The sequence below is a fragment of the Arachis hypogaea genome, chromosome 13 (assembly GCF_003086295.3).
Source record: "Arachis hypogaea cultivar Tifrunner chromosome 13, arahy.Tifrunner.gnm2.J5K5, whole genome shotgun sequence".
Lineage (NCBI taxonomy): Eukaryota > Viridiplantae > Streptophyta > Magnoliopsida > Fabales > Fabaceae > Arachis > Arachis hypogaea.
Window position 1 is genome coordinate 21,080,820 of NC_092048.1, and position 7,139 is coordinate 21,087,958.

Here is a 7,139-nt window from a genome sequence, read left to right on the forward strand (position 1 = left end):
TTATTTAAAAAAAAATATTTTTAAAATGTGTCCTTATAAAATAAATATAAATTATAACTAAATAATTATATTTGATTTGATTTTATTAGAATAAATAATATTCCATCATTTAATATTTTATTTGATTTATTAAATTACATCAATCATAACTAATTCAATATTTAATTTAATTAGAATAGATAATAAATTATTTAAAATTTTGTTTGATTCATTAAACCATATAAATATTAAATGATTTAATAAATAATATATATATATATATAATAAAACGAATATTAATTAATTGATACTTAAATAAATTATTTAAACTGGTCACATATATTTTTTAATTGCTTTCTTATTAGTACAGTCCAGTAAATAAAACGAGTATTAATCATTATAGTGAACGAATATTTATTATTTTTAAATGAATTCATTTAATTCATTTAAAAATATTGAAGGATTCCAATTCTATATGCTACAATTTTATTTTGTTATTAATGTATATATACTTCTATATTATATATTCTATGATTCTTATATTCTCAAATAATATTTTCAAAATTTTTTTAGTTTAATTTATTATTTTTAGTCATCAGAATTTATTGTATTTAGTCATTATTTTTTGTCATTAATTCAATTTCTTGAATTTAATAACTCAACATATTTTAATTATATAATTAGAATGTGCTTTCTATCCATTTTTTTCTCTCTATTCTGTGCTTTGAGTGTAATGTTTGTAATTTTTTTATTTTTATTTTTTCTATCTTAATTTTTATATTTTTTTATAATTTTGTTTTATATCAATTATTTTTTTATGTATTTTGATTAATAGAATTATTTTATTTAAAGGCATTTTAATTTTTTTATGATATTTTTATAAAAGTTGATTAATAGATTCTTCTTCAACTTTTTTTTCTTGAAATTTGTTTAATGAGATCGTATTTTAATTTTTTTCTTTTATCTTTTATATTCATTGATTATATTAATCTTCCATTATAATACATTTTTTATTTATTCCATACATTATTTATTTTACCTTTTTTTACTTCTTTTAATTGTTCTCTTTATTTTATTTTTACTCTTCATATATAAATTTATTATAATTCATTATATGCACGTTCTTTTTTAATTTAAGTGTTTTTTTACGTTATATTTTACCATTGATGCTATATGTTGTATAGTGTGTTTGTTTTTAATTTTTTAGTTATCTGTAAATATATTTATAAAAATATGATTTCATTTTGTCCAATATTTACTACTGCGTTTAGTAGATAAATAACAAAATTTTTATTTATTGTTATATTAATTGAGTTTGAAGATTTTATTTCTACTTTTATACATTTGTTTATATTGTATGATTTGTATTTGTATGTGTTGTACTAGAACAGAGACTGAGAGACTGAAATTCAATATCATGTTTGTTGGCTCAAAGACTGGTATTAAAATTTCAGTCTATATTCCAAAAATTTCAGTATTTTAGTACTTTCGAAAAGTGGAGACAGAGGACTGGAATTTTTTTAGAATGAAAATTGAACTTTAATAACATTTTATATCTAAAATATCTTTATTTCAATTAATTAATTCCAACTTTACTCTTTATGCAAATTAAATTAGAGTTCATTCTTATTTCAATATCTATCTCTTACTTTACACCAAACACAATACTAAAACTTATTCCAGTCTTAGTCTCAGTCTCTCAATCTCTGTCTCTCTTCCAAATGCTACCTTAATCGGTTCATACATTTTAATATTTGTATAACAAATCTTATTAATTGCTTTTACAAGTTATAGTTTATTTTTGTTTTATTTGGATTTTCAATTTTTAATAATAATTTTTATTTATTTATAAATATATTATTTCCTATTTTTATCTAAAAAAATTATAAGATAGTAAATATAAATTTTTTTATTTTATCCTTAATATTTAGTTTTAGTTTTATTCTTGATATTTCAATATGTTTCAGTATACTACTAGATAAATAACATTAAGTATAAATAATTAATTATACTAATTATTTGATTTGACCAAAATAAATATTAAATTATTTAATAAATAATGAATAAAAAAATAAAATAAATGAATTTAATTTAAAACTTTCACATATATATATATAATTAAAATGTACTTTATACTTTTTTTTCTTTTTTTTTTACTTCTATTATAGTCTTTGTAATTTTTTTATTTTGCCAAAATTTTCTATAATTTTGTTTTATATATTTTTTTATGTATTTTAATTAATAGTTTTTAAAGATGTTATTATTTTTTATTAATATTTTAAATTTTCTGTAATATTTTTTTTAGAGCTTTATTAATAATTTCTTCTTCATAATATTTTTTTGAAAATTTTTAATAGAAATATATCTTAATTTTTGTCTTTCATATTTTATATTCATTGATTTATACTAAAATTTTTTTGCAGTAAATTTTTTATCGACTACATGTATAGTCTTTTTTATCTTATTTTTAATTATTTATTTAATTTTTACTCCCAATATGTTTATATATTTCACTTCATCTTAAACTCAATTTCATGGTTATCTTTCAATTGTGTAAAATTAAATTGTTTCTTTCAAAAATACTTAAATATATTATCTATTACAAATAATTATTATAATAAACAAACAAATATAAATTGAATATATAATTTAATTTTAATTTTAATTAAAAATTAAACAAATTATAAAAAATATCAACAAATTTTATTTTTAATTTCTCTATAGTTTTATTTAATGATAAAAATCTCTTTATAGTCACTAACATTGTCGATACAAACAAAAAGTTTCTATCAAGTAAAATAAAATACATATAAGATAAATAGTATATATGTAATTTTATTATTAATCATAGACTATAGACAAATTTCTAAAAACAAAATCTTAATTTTTTAATATTTTTTATTTTTTTAAAATTGTTCAAACTTATCAATATTTTATAATATAATTTCACAAGTTATAATATGTGATATTAGCCATTGTTATATATATGAAAAATGTAAATCATTTAGTGTTTAACCACTTATTTTCGATTAATATTGTTATAGCAAGGATACATGTGATTTTATGAGAATGATATGGTTATCTAGGAATTTACTAAGTGGCTAGAGTAGTTTTACGTCATGAACCAACAAATGCTAGCAATTGGAATGATATAAAAACCCAGCCAAACGGATATTCGCTAAATTACTTGCAATTTGGGATTAATTAAATGGGATCTGTGAAATATTTACGGGTGAAGACCTGTTTTATATATATATATATATATATATATATATATATATATATATATATATATATATATCTTAAATTTAGTAATCCTAATTTCTGTTTCTAATTTAAACTCTTTATTTTCTTCTAGACTCATCCTTAGCCTTAATTTTGTATCTACTTTTTCTCTAACTCACTTTCTTTACCTCTTAAGTTCGTCATTCTGCCGCTTAGTCTCGCCCTAAAATATTATATTATGTTAAAAAATATTTTTATATATTTTTTTAAATATTATTTTTTACAATGAATATATTATGAGTTGTGTTAAATTATATTGAATTGATTATTTTATAATTATTATATTATAGTTTTTTTTGTTATTTTTTTCAAAAATTTTCAAAGGATATCCATAGATAATCGTGGGTAGACATTCGCTGAGGCGATAATTAAATAGGCGGACTTACGACGAAGATGGAGAGAGGATAGGGGATATATATTTTTTTAAACGGGAGTGAAGGACGGAAAAAGGGGTCCGCTGTGCCCACACGAGTATCTATTACTATATCTAACTAACAACGGAAATTCAATTTGAGCCGATTTGGGATAAGACACATGAACTTTATCTGCATTGGATTTTAAGACAACGAACCTAATTTGGATTTAGGATCCTAACAATAGGCCTAAGTTGATCTTACTCATCACTTGAGTTAATATTTTGGATCATTGCTGTAATAAATACTATACTATTAAATATAATTATATTTAGTATATATAAAAGTTAGGTATACCTATAATAGATTTTATAATCAAACTAAAAAAGTTTAAATTATCTTTTCTTTTAATTTTAAATATTATTTACTGTCTTAATGAAAAAGTGAATAATAATAATTACTCACATAATTAAAATAGATCATCCTAATATATACATGACACTACATATATCAAGGATTATTATATGTGATAAATTATTTCTTTATTTTTCTAAAGATAACTTATATAGAAATCAATTAATCTTTATAACATACGATCTATGGCATAATTTTTTTGCTCTTGGATAAATGATGAATTTAATATATAAAATATAATTTATATTATTTAACATACGAAATAAGTAACTTAAACTATTATCTAAGACAATAAATATAATAGTACAAATACCTACATATTTATTAGTATTAAAAAATATACAAATAATATAAACATGATTCTTTTGGTAGAAAAACAATAATAAAGGTTATTATTAATTAAGTTAATTACATATTAAAAAATTATGAATAATTTTTTAATAATTTTTTCACATACTACAAAGTTTATAAAAAAATTTAGATAATAAATCAATTCTTAATAAATTGTACATTAACTCTGTTAAAAAAATTAAATTATATGTTAAATATTATTATTTGTGTACTTATATATATATTACGATTATTAAGTTATAATTAATTTCTAACTCAATTTTTGATAATTAAAATTTAAATGTTGAATATTTTACACCTAACTAATTTTATTTTTGCTATTAATTAAAATTTAAAAAAATGTGAGTTATTAATCAATTTTGAATTCAAATTTAAATTTAAATTTTTGTAAGAAAATATTTTGAATTTTTTTCACTAACCAGAATTAATTTTAAAATAAAAAATTATTTTGTACATCATATTATAAGATATTATAATCATTCATTTTTTTAATCACAATTATTGTCAAATAAAATGATATAAAAATAGAGAAAAATATATTTACCAATCTAGGAATAATAATTCATTTTTCAATAGAATAAATTATATATTGAATAACAAAAGTTATTATAGTTTCTTTTAACACAAACTAATACTCAACAACGGTAGTTTGGTAATATTATTAAGAAATATTAATAAATCTAATAGCTTTTGCAATGACATAAGTTTATAAGTTTAGAAGTTTGAAAGTCATGTTATAAAATATAAAATTTTAACCGATAACAACGTTGATCATATTGTTTGACATCATTTGAATGAATATGATACTAATAAAAAAAACTATCACAGTTAAATTTCAACAAAGGCAAATCTCTATAAATATGCTATCATCAATGAGAATTGTTCTACTTTCAAGACAAATACTATTTTTTTTTACTATATTTTCTAACTCGACAAGTCGAAAACAAATCTTTCACGGATTGAAGTTTCATTTATTAACGGTCTGCCGCTAGCCAATGAGTTGTCACCATGGTTTGAAAATCGAACCGGATTGGCCGGTTCAACCGAGTTAACCAGGAACCGGTCCTCTAGCCAGTTCAGTTGAAGTGAAAAATCGTCTGGCAAAAAATCGATGAAAAAATCGGTCAAACTGGCGGTTAACCAGTGAATCGCTTGAATCGGACGGTTTTTTACCGGTTTTTAGTTAAAATATATATATATAACCTTCCTCCCTTCTCTCTCGCACACACCCACAACCCACTAACTCAGTCACCACTCACCACCCAGCCCCTCTCTCTCTGTCTCTGATCTCCACACGAAACCCTAGCCGCTCTCTTTCTCCCAGACCGCCAGCAACAGCAGCCAGCGACCAGCGCCGCCGTCACCGACGAACTCTTCTCCTCAGCCAGCGTCAAGCCGCGTCGTCGCGATTCTCTTCTCCTGGATCGCTTTACCTCGCGTCGCCAGGTATGCTCGCTGTTGATGTCACTGCCTCTGTCTTCATCGTCGTTGGCCACCTTGAAATCGTGTCTCTGTCGGTCCATCCTCATCGTCGATCCCTCTCTCTTGCGCGTCAAGCCTGTCTTCAACCCCCTCTGTGCCCGAGCTCACTTCCCTTCTTCCATCGCCGTCACTTGGATTCCTCCTTCGCCACCGATCTTCAATTTACTTTTGCTTGCTTTTGTACTTTTATTTGGTTTCTGATTTCTCATTCTGAGTTTGCTAATTTCTGCTTAGCTTGAGTTTCTGAATTTATGAGTTTGTAAGCAGATCCCTACCCTGCTTCAGTTTTCATTTTTGGGAGTTAATTGCTATTTTTTGGATTTGATTATGTTGATTGTTGTTTGTTTGTCTGGGTTAATTGTTGTTTTTTCATTGCTGTCTTTTGCATTTGATTTCTGTTGAGTGCTGCTATCTTTTGCTTCTTCTTTTTTTCGTCCAAATGCACTTGATACCCTAACAATTCTTGGATCCTTCAACCTTAGCCATTGTGATGATGATGATGAAAAAGCCTTCGCTATTGTTGATAATGCCTTGTCTTCTGCTTTTTAGCTTTTTTTTTATTTTGTTAATTAAATGAATTAATCAGGTTTTTGTGATTGTATTTTTGTAAGTTTTAAATTATGTTTTTGTTCTGTTTTTAATTTGTTACTGTAATTTGATTTTATATATTTTTGTAATTCTATTTGTTTGTTCCAAATTATAATTATGTTTGTTCCAAATTTAAATTATGATTATGTTTGCAAATTCAATGGTTAGTGGTTATTAGTATTACTGATTTGTTTGTTATTTTTTATTATTAGGTTATAAATTAAAATTTTAAATTTTAAATTTTAAATTTTAAATTTTATGAGGTTAAATTTTATTAAAATTTAAATATTTAAAATTATATATTAAATTTTTAATAATTTTATTTAATATTTAATTAAACCAGTCAAATCCCGGTTGAACTCCGGTCGAACCATTGAACCAGTAAACCAGTCACCTCACCGGTTTATTGACTGGTCCGGTTCTTGCAACCTTGGTTGTTACATACATAAGATGGGATTCAAAACTCTAATACTTTAGACGAGTGAGATGACTACTCAACCAATCTAAATAAGTTAAGACAAATACTAATTATTTTTAATATTTTTAACATTAAAAATAATTAAACTTTAATTTTAATTATAATTTTATAAAATATTATATTAATAATTATTATATATATTTTTTGTTTAATCTCTTTTAATAAAAAAATTTATATATTTGTAGTAATTATCCCATACAGTATACGAG